This window comes from Mycetomoellerius zeteki, unplaced genomic scaffold, assembly GCF_001594055.1.
Source record: "Mycetomoellerius zeteki isolate Tzet28-1 unplaced genomic scaffold, Tzet1.0 scaffold106, whole genome shotgun sequence".
NCBI lineage: Eukaryota > Metazoa > Arthropoda > Insecta > Hymenoptera > Formicidae > Mycetomoellerius > Mycetomoellerius zeteki.
Window position 1 is genome coordinate 5,870,904 of NW_017255975.1, and position 13,138 is coordinate 5,884,041.

Below are 13,138 nucleotides of genomic sequence, written 5' to 3' on the forward strand. Positions count from 1 at the left end.
TAAGCCGCGGCCCCGGCGGAGCGAGGACGTAGCGAGGAAGCGAGCGAGTGAGCGAGCGGAGCGTGCGAACGCTCTGTTGCTGTTGCTGCTGCGTGCCAACTGTGTCTACGTGCAACGCCATTTTCTGTGCCCGCGGGTGAACTAGTCGACTCGCGTTAGTTCATTCGTTCGTTGATTCGCGCGATCGGTCGATCGAACATCGGCGACGTCTCGGGCGACGTTTGCCCCACGTTGATCTCAGCCGCTTCGTATCTCAGCGAGGACTTTCGCCGTCCTGCTCGTTTAACTTCTACCCGTCTGTGTTAACTCGGCTTCCCCGCTCGGGATATGCGTGGACACGCGGCGGACAGCCGTGCGACGGATACGATGGTGAGTGGCGAGCCGTGCGTGAGTGTTGAACGCGAGTGAGAGAGACGGAGGCAAAGCGTGGATTAATCGAGAGCGACGGTGACGGGAGAGCGGGATCCGGAGTTCCGTGTGTGTCCCGTTGTGACGTCTTGTCAGTCGGTCTTTTTCCCGTGCGCCGTCGTCGCGCGGCCGCGATAACGGAATCCCTCAGGGCCTCGATAAAACGAAGCCGCGGCGTCGAGGAAAGACGGCGGTATCGCCGCCGCCGCTCGAAGGGCGGCGGTTTCCTGGGGGGTGGAGAGAGGGAGCGGCACATGGCTGTCGTCGCGTAGAGCACGGGGCGCCGGCTGTCCGTGCAGGGGGTGGCCCTCCCTCGAGAAGTATTATTCTCTCGCTCTGTCTCTCTCTTTCTCTCTCACGCACATAGAACAAGCGTTTCTACCAAAGCCTGCGTCTTTTTCCCTCTCGTTGTCCAAGCGACGAGAGTAACGCTGCTGTCTTTCCGTTGACGGCGTTGACAGCGCGATGCCGATTGTCGAACGTCACTGTTATACTCGTAAGAGGGTAATTATTCACCCCTCGCGTCATACGTGAGATGAGATAGAGATCCGGTGCCACCATGAGATTGATTGAGTAATGTGTTAGTTGATTTGTAGCTCCATTTTGGAGGCGGCCTTTTAACAAGTTCCTCCTTGCAAGTCATGGAGACTCTTGCTGGAAACCTTTTAATTTTTCATCCCTATTTCAATGTAAAAAACAACATTAAGTTTGTACGATTAGTTTGTCATTGCTAGTTTTGTCATTATTTTTTTAATTAAGAATGTATATTGAGAGAACAAATTCATGACGATCTGATATCATCATAAGATTGATTAAGTAATGTATTAGAGTTGATTTATAGCTTCATTTTGAAGGTAGCCTTTTAACAAGTGTCTCCTTGCAAGTCATGGAGACTTGCTGGAAACCTTTTAATTTTTCATCCCTATTTCAATGTAAAAAACAACATTAAGTTTGTACGATTAATTTTTTATTGTTAGTTTTGTCATTTTTTTTTAATTAAGAATGTATATTGAGAGAACAAATTCATGACGATCTGATATCATAAGATTGATTAAGTAATGTATTAGAGTTGATTTATAGCTCCATTTTGGAGGCGGCCTTTTAACAACCCTCGTTTGTCATGGAAATTTCTCGACTCTCCTTTGAATCTCTATTTCAATAGAAAAAGTAATTCTTAACTACAGCTGCGAAAACCTACACCCAAGTTCTAAAGGTTCTATTTGAAGTACGGGATGCTAGTAAATCTCGATCTTACAACGATTGATAGAGGAAGATTCTCTCAGGGTGCAGATACAATAGAAGGAACAAAGAATAAAGACTAAGATTTCAACTTATCAGAAACTGTGTTCTGATGTGTAGGTTGAAATGATCTGTTCCTTATTCTTTATTCCTTCTATTGTGTCTGTACCCTCGACATTTTATAATTTAAGCTCTCATAGTACCGTACAATCGTCCAAAAATTTTTTCTCATTGGATCCAAATGACCCGTTGCTAAAATACAGTCAAGGTTAATTTTGTATTATGATTAATTTCGTCACTGCTAGTTTTGTCATTTTATTAATATTGTGAATGGAATATGCAGTTATATGACGAGCGAAGTAATCGACATCGGTATTCGTTGATTTTGTCATCGACAATCCTGTCGTTTTCGTAACTTCACGTCACTTGCCGGGAGTGGCGTTTCGCGCGTGACACCCGGTAGGAAAAACGTGAATCATTGACTGTGCAAATGAATATAATCAAACGTAAGGATATTATTACATAATAGTAATATGTACACAGAAAAAAATTTCGTTTGATTAAATTAATTGTGTTAAATATATTTATTTGACTAAATTAATTTAGTTTGTCTCTATCTCTTTTGTTAGAGAATAATGCATGTATTTATTTCATATAGAATAAAGACGATAGAGATAAAGACGAACTAAATTAATTTAGTGAAATAAACAATTGTTTTCTTTTTATATATCTATATATATAATTATCGATAGTTTTATCGTATAACGATTGTTTTATTCTAGGAGACCTATCTTACGATATTTAATCAATAGGATAACGCTTATCATCGTGCGTACTATAGTAGATTCGATCTTTGTGTCATAATATTGAGTTAAATTGATATTATATTCGTCGTACGAAAAACTTTTCGAGTCTGTTGATTGGCTATGCGGGCTATAGAATAGAAAGATCGAGAATTCATCTCTCCTGCAGCTAATTAACACGCTTGAAAAATTTGTCGTACGACAAATGTATAATAATATCAGTCCTCTCTCTCTCTGCACGGTTCTGAAAACTTTTTAGGAAAGACTTTGATCCTGATGCACGTGTGCACGTTTACCTCCATATTCGCGTGTATGGTGTGCACGGGAAATGTGGAAAATAGCACGTGGAAAAACTTGAACGTGGGAAATTGCAGAGCCCGGAGGTACGTTTCGCGATGGGGCGAACCGGAGGAAGGGTCGGTGCTACGTGCTTGAGAGTATCACACGATACACATAAATCAACGATCGTTTAAAAATAATTTGCGTGTGAAATGAATGCAAAGTCGTCATTAACGCGCGATGCAAGCACGGGAAGGTTTTGCTAAAATATCTGAAAGTTTAGCTAGATACAGATCTAAAAATAATTTTGTTGGATCATCAAAACAAACGTTCAAACTTTTTGCAACATTGTTCATTATGCTTGAAGTTCTTATGTAATTAATGGTCTAATGAAATTATTTTCAGATTTGTATCTATCTAAATTTTTAGATATTTCGGCAAAATCGTTACCGTGTGAGATGTTTCGATTCTTGACCACATCAATCTCGATGTGAATGAATTATTCCAAAGTTTATTCTTCAATTTCTCATAATTTCAATTTAACTTTGTCATTATTAATCCTCCAGCATATTTTCACTGCTTTCCTAGTTCAATCGAGTCACTGGTGCCTGATTTTTTAAAAGATTTTTGGGCTCTAAAAAAATCTGAAAATAATTCTGGCACTTTAAAATATTCAAGAATACTCTTTCAACATTCAAGAATATGACCCGAAACGTTTTTCACTTTTTTAGTACGTGTCTGAATTTGAGGCAGAATAATTTAAAATTGAAAATTCGACTGGATCTTCAAATTCCCAGTTGGATCATAAAGGGTTAATATCACTCCCGTCATTATTAATATTAAACATATAACAAAGGAGAAAGGCTCCAAGAAATACATCATCTATTCAAAATAAACCAATGCGAGCCAACACAAGTTAATCGTGTGCAAAAAATATATTAATGGAACAAAAATATAAATGTTTTGACTTTTACTTTTGGATCATCTTCAATACAGTACTGACGAATTAATAAATATTTCGTTTACAATAAGACCAGATTGTTGAGATGAATATCAAATCAGAGAACATCGTATGTATTATTAATATCATTATTAATAGCTCTCTAATTTTTTGAGTCGGCAACGAGGATGTCATCAAACTTGATTGTACTAATTAACCTTTAAAGGGCGGAGATCTATTTTTAAAATCTTACAGAGCTTTTCCTTGAGTAATATTTATAATTCATTATTTGATTATATTTCTTGTAAAATATGACACTAAGTGGCTTTTCTATCCTATAAAGGTTAATATCATTTAATACCTTTTCTTTAAATCATTTTTAATTTGTTGGGATGAGAACGTGGTAGTGTATATTGATCATATTGTAATAGATAATTATCGCAGTACTTGGCTCTGAAGGATGAAAATTTATATTTATTGAAAGCTCGAATCGCCTGTAAATGTAAAGTGAGAACGCTTCTGCACCAGTGGCGTGTTCTCAAAGAGCCATGGTCCGTCTGACCTTTCCTGCATTAATTTATTAACGAACCATTAGATTGCGTTTTACGTACGCGTATGCGTTCATGCGGCGTTATCGATTGATGACTGTTAATATGCCAAGTCATCATGTCTTTTTTTTACTATCTAGACGTGAGTTCTCTGTCTAGAATCGATTTTCAATTCGAACATATGGAGAACGTTTCATGGGGCCCGAGGGCCATGGTATACAAAAAAACTTAAGCAGTAAAGAAATCAACATGTTGGATTTGATATTGCTTACGTTATAGTCTTACAATTTCTGTTATGCTCGGTCCACAACCTCGTTTTTAAGAGGCTTTAAGTCATAAGTCGAAAGAGATTAAGTGACAATAATTTTTGTCTTTAAACTGTTTTTGCGCAGTCTTTAGGCTTTAACCATTAGACTTAAGTGAATTGAGCAAAATTCAATTCTTATGACCTAAAAGCATAAATTTTGTGGCCGATATATCGTCGTTTACAACTTGCTTATGGCTTACGGCCTCTTAAAGCAAGGTTGTGGACTTAGTCTTATGATTGGTTAATTCGATTACTGCTTACGATTTACTGCTCAAGTTCTTTTATATGCCATGGCTCTAATTGGACTAATTTTAAAATCTCGTTATAACTTTGAAATTTAGATGTTACTAGAAAGAGGATCTCTCTCTCTCTCTCTCTCTCTCTCTCTCTCTCTCTCTCTCGTAACTTTGAACTTTCAAACACAATTTATAAAGCTTTATCCCCGTTTCCACTACAATGTTGATTAACTTTAATCTCGGTTCAACTTACTCTTCATCTTTTTCTAATCCTTAGAATTAGAAAAGATAAAGAAAGATAAAGTTGAATCGAGATTAATCTATGTGGAAACGAGCATTAGAGATTGAAAGTTTTGGAAATCTTAAAATTCTAGAATTATCAAATATTCAATTAATCTTGATGAGATTTTCTTTTTTTTTTTTTTTTAATTTGAAAATTTAACTTAAAGCTGCAGAAGTTTAGAATTGTTTAGAGTTTCTATAGGAATTCTGAATTCCTAAAGTTCGGAAACTTTATTAGTTTCGAGATCTTTGTGACCCAATTGAATCCGCATTTACCCTCTCGGCTCTGTTGACATTTCCAACGTAGCCTGCGGGAGAATGCGACCGGCAAGCCCGACCCTCTTATTTCGTTCATGGTTATTCGGCTAATCTTGGATCATCTTCCGGTGGATTCCCCTCAGCTACTGTTACCAACCCAATCTTATCTGAAGCCGATAGGCAAATCGAGTTACATAGTATCGAATTCTTGATAATGTAACAAAGTTATTTCGTGCTACCTTTTTTACACGAATATAACTTTTTTTCGGTGTAATAGTACTCTTTACGATTTTATAATTCTATCATTTCCCTAACACATGCAGCGGTCGCCAGAATATCGTCGCTTATAGATATCTAAATACAATATTGCCGTTCACTCTCCAGGTCTCCGCTGGCCGTTACCTTGAACGGGGTCGACCACGTGCCGTTGTCGTGTAACGTAAATACATACCGTGGCGTTTTGTCTCTTGCGAAATTTCTGCAAACGCATTGGCGAAATTATGCAATTGCACGTTAACGACAGACTCATGCGTGTAATTCTGTCACGTGCGATGTTGCGTATTGTATACTTAGTACCTTTCAGATTGCTCCATTTTATGGCGGAGTCTTCGGTTCTTTCGGCCATCGGTTTTCTTTTGAGTGACCAGAAACTAAAATAAAAAAAAAAGTTAAGAAATATACAAGTTTTTATCCAACAAATTATCCATTTTAAATACACGCGTTTTTATTCAACAAATTGAAAATAATTTAAAAAATAGATTATTAATAGATAGAAATTAAATAATAATAATTAATGAAAACGAATTTGACATTTTTGCTGCCGACTAAAAAAAAGTTTGGAGTAATATATTAACAACAATTAAATTGAACGTAAGATTGAAGGATTAACTTTCACTTTAAACCATTGTATATACGAAACTATCGATACCGCGATGATATCAGGGTATTTTTAATGCATCCCTATTTGGTACGAATCCAAGAAGCTCCCGCGGCGTGACGGAAAAAGACGCGCGATGCAAAATCGATAGTCCAGCCTTTATGGTGCTCACGGTTCGACGAGGGTCGTGGGAAATCGCTGCGGAATCGTAGAGCTAACGTAGGAGGGTATTGTCGATGCCGATGCTGGTGTCTTTGCTCCTTCGCTTTTAAAAGTTGCCAGAAACGCGCGATTACGTCTCTTACGCAACAGTCCTACACGCAATAATACCTGACCGCATTTCCGACCACGCATCGGGGAGGGACCAACGAGAAACTGGGTTATTATATACATATTTCTAGTCGTGCCGACTCGAAACCGGCACGAATGACGTCGCATTATCGAGGTCAATATTCTTTCGGACTTAAATAGAATCTCAGTGTACGTGAAAAACTTGTTCTTGTTTGGAAAAATCGTGTATCGCATGTAAATAGAAATTCTTTAATGTATATTTTTACCAGTGTGGATTAATTTTAATCTCGTTTCAATTTATTCTTTGTCTTTTTCTAATTCCTGGAAGAAAAAGTAAGTTAAATTGAGATTAAAGTTAATTTACACTGATAAAAATCGACGTAAGATGGAATTCAACAATATGCCGAAAAAAATTTACTGAATCTCAATACATATTTCTTTGAATATTACTAAGTAAATACTTACTACTAATTGATACTATAAGGTACCAAATTATAGGTCAAAAAAATGTTGAACCTTTCTCTATCAATAAAGTGAAAGTCAATTTGCATTCTGTATTTCAGACAGGACACTTTAAGAACTTAGACGTGGTTTTCATAGTCGAGAATAAATTATTATCTTAAGATTTAGACTTAAGTTTAAGTCGCTTAAATTACTTTTTAATTTAATCCTTCTATTTATATAACAATCTGGACTCTTTAAATCTTTGGCTTGATGCTTCTCTATATAAGGGCGACTGATATATTACATCGCGTGCGAGTGACGAAGATCGGCCCTTTCGGACTTCGTTCAGCGACTCAGTTTGACTCGGGGCTGTCGTCGACGAGGTCGAACTCGTTTATAGGAATTACCGCAGATAATATCGCCGTTGATCCGGCTTTAAACCGCGACTGGCGACGACTTAGTTTATTACAACGAGCCGTTTATTCGCGCGCATCGTACTTCGCGAGCTCAGTGCTTTTGATTGACAAGCAATCTGCTTTCGTGTAATCTGTACTTCTCGAATGCATCTACAAGCTTCAGCTGTGTATACAAGTGCGACGTGTATGCGGTTTGATCTTCCCTCGCCATTAATCGTACTTATCGTATCAGAGTCTTTTACTATCAAGCTTCTGAATTACTTATTGCTATCAATGGAATAATAAAATAATTCTGTACCTTTTAAAGAGAACTCGACGAATAGAAAAACATATTTAGAGGAAATTTTATTTATGGGTTTTAAGATTAATATGAGCGTTCAATTTTTTTGAAATTTACTTTCCGAAGAATTAGATAGATGTAAGAAACCAATTTTTTTTTTATTTCCTTCAGGAAACCATTTGGCTACATGATTATGGCTTTATCGCAAATTTTATATGGTTGTGGTTTAATCCGTATTTGTGTGAAGACCTATGCAATTAAGCTTTATGAAAGAGAGAGAGAGTGAGACGACAGGGGGAGAGGGGGGGAGTTCGCGTGTTCGTGGAAACTAGGCTAGGAAACGCCGTATTCGTTGACACTGTTTCAGTTATTGACATTGGTCAATAGGCGTATTTCAGTCCGCATTGAACTGAACATCCTGACTGGGAATGAAAAGAAAACTGCGTCCTAATTTTAACTATCTTTAGATAAGACGCTTCATTATTTTTCTCGATTAAATTCAAAGTATTCAAACAATATTTCTGATGCTTTTTGAAAAATATATAAAATTCTTTTTTCTTTTAGATTTAATAAAAGCGCTTTAAATTAATCTTGTATAAAGTTATTCAGCACTAACGAGAATAGGAGGTATTTTTTATATCTTAGGTTATATCGCCGCTTTTATGCCTCAGATGTATTTTTTATGCCTCTTCTTCGACTTTTTTTTACTGTTCATCATACTATCGTTCAAGAAAGCGTATATGTTTGAGGGTGTGCAGTGTGTAGATGTATGTGAGTGTCCACAGTGTATTGAACTCGAGTCCGTGTTCGCTAAGCTCTGTGTGGACCAATCACCTCTGTGGAAAAAATTTCTCTGAAAAAATGCAAAAGTTTTTCATTGAATTTATTTGTCTTTTTATTATTGAACACAACCAGGGCAGTAATCGTATAACTTTTTCCCTATATAGGGCGGAAACATGAGAAGTGAAAATTTTTTTGTATGCGTATATGTACATAACATACATACACGAAGAGAATTTTCTTTTAAAATTTACCCTGAAAATAAGGTAGTTGTGGTACAATACAATATTTTAAAGATTTTTACGGTGCCCTTCAGTAAAATTGATCAAACTTATTTTATACTTCATTGTAGTTTTATTAATGAATGAGAGAGGTTTACATTAAAATTCTTCGAAATACAATATTGTCCCACGACTGTCATATTTTCAGAGTAAATTCTATGAAAAAATTCTCTCCGTGTACGTACAAAAAAATTGTCACTTTTTATGTTTTCGCTCTAAAGAAAAAAATTACATGATTGCTACCCAGGACTTTAGTTTGCAACTGTAACTCGCACTCTTTCTCGCAGTTAGAATAATTAAAACAGAGCTGTGTGCGTTTGTTTGGTTCACGATATCGCGTAAATGATAACTCGTGTTCACAGAACGGACGCTACTCATGACTAAAGAAAATGCGATTTATTGCAAACTCCGCTGATTTGTGATTCACAGTATTAACAACAAGGATATCTCGATCGCAAATATTAGGCAGTAAGATAAGCAGATTATGGCATCTTATCGCTTAGCAAATTAACACAATAGCAATTAGTAATACCTCAACTTTCTTTCAAAATGTTTGCGTATCAATAAAAACTTCAGCGGTAATATATCATTAATAATCACTGATAAATAATTGCTTCAAAAGACAAATCAAAAAGAGTCAAGGTTTAAATGAAATTATGATAGAATCAGTGTTAGCTAATTTGATAAGGAAGATGACAAAATATTTCTTTATATTTCATGTAATTCTTCTTTATGATTCTTGTTGATTGCAAGTTTCGCAAATATCCCGATTCTTCTAACATTTATGGCACCTGTGGCTACTGCTGAATCGTTAAAAGCTCGATTTTCAGGCAGGAACTTAACTATCACCTAAAAAAATCATAGGCAAGAGAGTTTGATGGAGACAGAGATTCAATCAAGTTTCGATCCTGTCGCTCTCGTTGTGTGGGCGTTCACTGATGCTGCATTCTATGTAGTCTTTATCGTTATCAGTGCACGCCCCACACTGAAAAAATACTAAATTGTAATAAATGTTTGAATAGTTCTAAGCAAATATTTGCTCTAAATGTAAACATATTTATTTGGTACTAAAAACTATTAATTTGATTTAACTCATCATTATTTATTGAGTAAATATTTATATTTATTGTAAGTAAATATTTACTATAAGAATCTTATTTTTAGACCGTACAATGTGAGAAACACAATTAATAATAGAAATTCAACAGCCTATATCGGTCGAAGCTAGATCTTTTAATGCTTTAAATAATTCAATGTGAATTATATATAGAAAGACGTTGTTCCTTACATATACCGATTATTGTGAAGAATATTACATACTAAGGCCTTGGTAGTTCCGTGGTACGGAATACAAGAGGAGGTTCGCAATCCAGGTTCGACTCCCGACAGAGGTAATATTTTTCGCAATAAATTTATTTACAGTTTTTCAGCACAATAACATCTTGCTAATATGATGCTTGATTGTGCATCAAAATTATTTAAAAAAATGCTATGCCATATTTTACCATCTAATTTGTTGCGCGCAGCAGCCAATGTTTTTTTTCAGTGTACAAACTGCGTGCCGAATTGGTTTTCCGGACTTATAAACACAATTAAACTACTGGAATAATATCACGAATTAAATTAAATTGACAAGCAATTCGTAAATAATTTTGATGCAATCAAGCATCATATTAGCAAGATGTTATTGTGCTGAAAAACTGTAAATAAATTTATTGCGAAAAATATTACCTCGGCTGGGAGTCGAACCCGGATCTCTTGTATGCCGTACGAGCATCCTAAGCCATTAGACTACCGAGGCGCTAAAAGATCTAGCTTCGACCGGTATAAGCGGTTGAATTTCTATTATTAATTGTGTTTCTAAATATTTACTTTAAAGAAATATTATTAAGATTTAATAAATTTTTTTTCAATGCATAAAGAAGGAACGACGTTGATTTCAAACACGCGCGTACACTCTCGCTGATTTATCGACGTCGCGATCAATCGTTAACCATCAATTATGCTAATTACTTATGTGTGACTCAAGAGTAACGCGGGAGTCAAGTATATTTTTCTTGAAGTACATCTTTGTAAGCTGCTGCAGTATATTTTTGACAATAATATAACAGTGATGCGCGTAAATGCACTTGATGCATAATAAATATTTATCTTTAAATAGAGACATCGATATTCTCGTTTCTCTTCTCAGGAAAATCACTTTTTCCGGGTATCTCGAACTCTCGCGATTGGAAACGGATGCGTAGGCTTAAGCTCGTACTTGAGAATCTGGAAAACAAGCGATTGTACGAGTGCTACACTGTATAGGTTAATTCCGTACCAGCACGGTGCACTGACCTTTGGCACGTACGGTTTCTTTGGAGGCCTCCAAAGTTTTCGACACAAATGTTTCATATATAAATGTTCGAGTTCCGGGAAGAAAGGAAGATAACCGTCTCGATGGCATCGTTTACAAAGTCATTGTCTTCGCTCTCGTCCAATTTACCGTTCTAATCTACAAAAGCCGCCTCTCTATTCGAGAAAGAGGATTAAATCTGTCCGCGGAGATGCGCATCTGCCGTACTGCGAAATGGACTTGTGTATACGCTTGCACTCACGTATACACGCACACACAGAATATATACGCGACTAGTAAGACCGGGATACATCCGAGGTCGACGTCTCCGCAGTCACCATGACGAATGTTACTCGATACTTTGTGCCACTGTCCACTTCGTGGTCGAGCTTTTTGTTCCCCGAGATTCTCTCTCTGGTCCTCCCTTCCTCGAGATCTCTTTGCCTCTTCTTGTAATCAGTCTCGTTCGAAGGGCACTTTTATATGTCTGTAGATCACGATTCTCCCGTCAAGTACACACACCAACAATACACACCATCTTTTTTTTTTTATAAAAAATCAAAGAGTTATAAAATAACAAAATTTCAAAGTTATTAAAATATCAGAATTTTATTTAACTCAGTCCGAATAGTAGTAAAGCAATAAAGGACCAAACAGTCTATGAAATTTATTGACGATGATCAGGATCTGCATTGAGAAAAATCTGGTCTGGTTGGATTAATTGGAATTCTAGTTGAAAATAAACGAATCAAATTTTTCTGGTTAAATCTACTACAATTTTAATTGAGATAACTGGAATTTTCTGATTGATATATACTTAATCAGAATCTTCTTCGTCCATTTTCAAACAGACATTTTTCTCAGTGTGTAGGCAAATGCAGGATCTTTAAGATCAGAAATCTCATAAATAATATATTAAAAGTCTCTTCTTTATTATATATATCATTAAAAATAGATAATTAATGTGCAAACTGTATACATTGTTAATATCTATGTGATCAGATGTTGGAAACTCCTGTTAATAACGTTATAAGAGCTATAAATAAAAACTAAAAAAGAAAAACAAAAATTTAACGGGCATGTTATATTCTCTGGGAAACTTTTATGATTAACTACTAATGTGGAGATTTGCGGATGTAGTAGCAACTGCTATTAACTCGGTGAACGAGTTTCTCACTAACGTGCTTCTTGCTTTTGAAAAATTTTTTTTGAAATGCCAGAACAAGGTTAACTAACCGGTTCTCGACATTCGATTCCCTCGATCGAACACGCCGATTTCCAACGCGCGACGTAGCTTACGATATCGCGTATGACAGAAATACATATATTGGCGTGAAAGAGCGACCGGAAGTGCATACTTATCAAATGTAAGGGATACTTCAATGTTTATTTGCCTCGCAGATCCTTGAATCCGTACATCCTTGCGTAAATTCATAACTGACTTTTTATAATTCTTTATATTATAATTTAATAGACGTTAGATTTTATGAACTTTCTGTTTTAGAAATTTTTTATATCTAAACTTTACATTTATAATTTCTTAGATTTCTAGTTTTTTAAAGAATTCTTGATATCGCGCGCAAGTTAATTGTGTTTTTTATCGATTCTGGGCACATAATTTTTATATCTTGCAATTCCGAAACGACGAATTGCATTCATGAAATGTACGAACATGGAGTATGACATCACCCACTTTAATATCCGGGGGTTGTAGTGCCACTATCGAAGAACTGACGCGTGCACCCCCGACACTCGTTCTCGTTGATTTAGTTCAGGGCGAGGGTCGACAAAAATATCTTCAGGGTTCTTTATCCAATGAACGTAGGGCATTGTTATTTCAACGCGACAGGGTTCACAGTCGTTGGCTCTTGATTCCACGAAATTTAAAAAATTCGAATAATTTAACAAATCAGAAGAGGAAGAAAACTTCATTAAACTGCAACGCATTCGCATCTGCAATTCGCATCATGATTTTTATTCGTGTCAGTGTTTCGGAACACCCTGTATAAATTATCTGCTTTCACTCGACGGTATGTCGAGCGCGATATCGAGAGCGTGAAATTCGAGGCGCGTTAAATCGAGATTTGGCTTGAACCGATCGTTAATTGTCGACGCCGAGCAAATCGATCCTCGG

At 36.5% G+C, this 13,138-nt stretch overlaps 1 protein-coding gene across 1 annotated transcript in view; it reads left to right on the top strand.

Annotated features, from left to right (window-relative positions):
- Nucleotides 1-295: 295 nt before the first annotated feature.
- SCAR (wiskott-Aldrich syndrome protein family member 3 SCAR) overlaps nt 296-13,138 on the top strand; it is a 24,445-nt gene continuing 11,602 nt past the window's right edge. The window contains exon 1 of the mRNA XM_018451681.1: nt 296-369. The gene's annotated coding sequence lies outside the window, so the exon portion shown is untranslated. The remainder of the gene's footprint in view (nt 370-13,138) is intronic.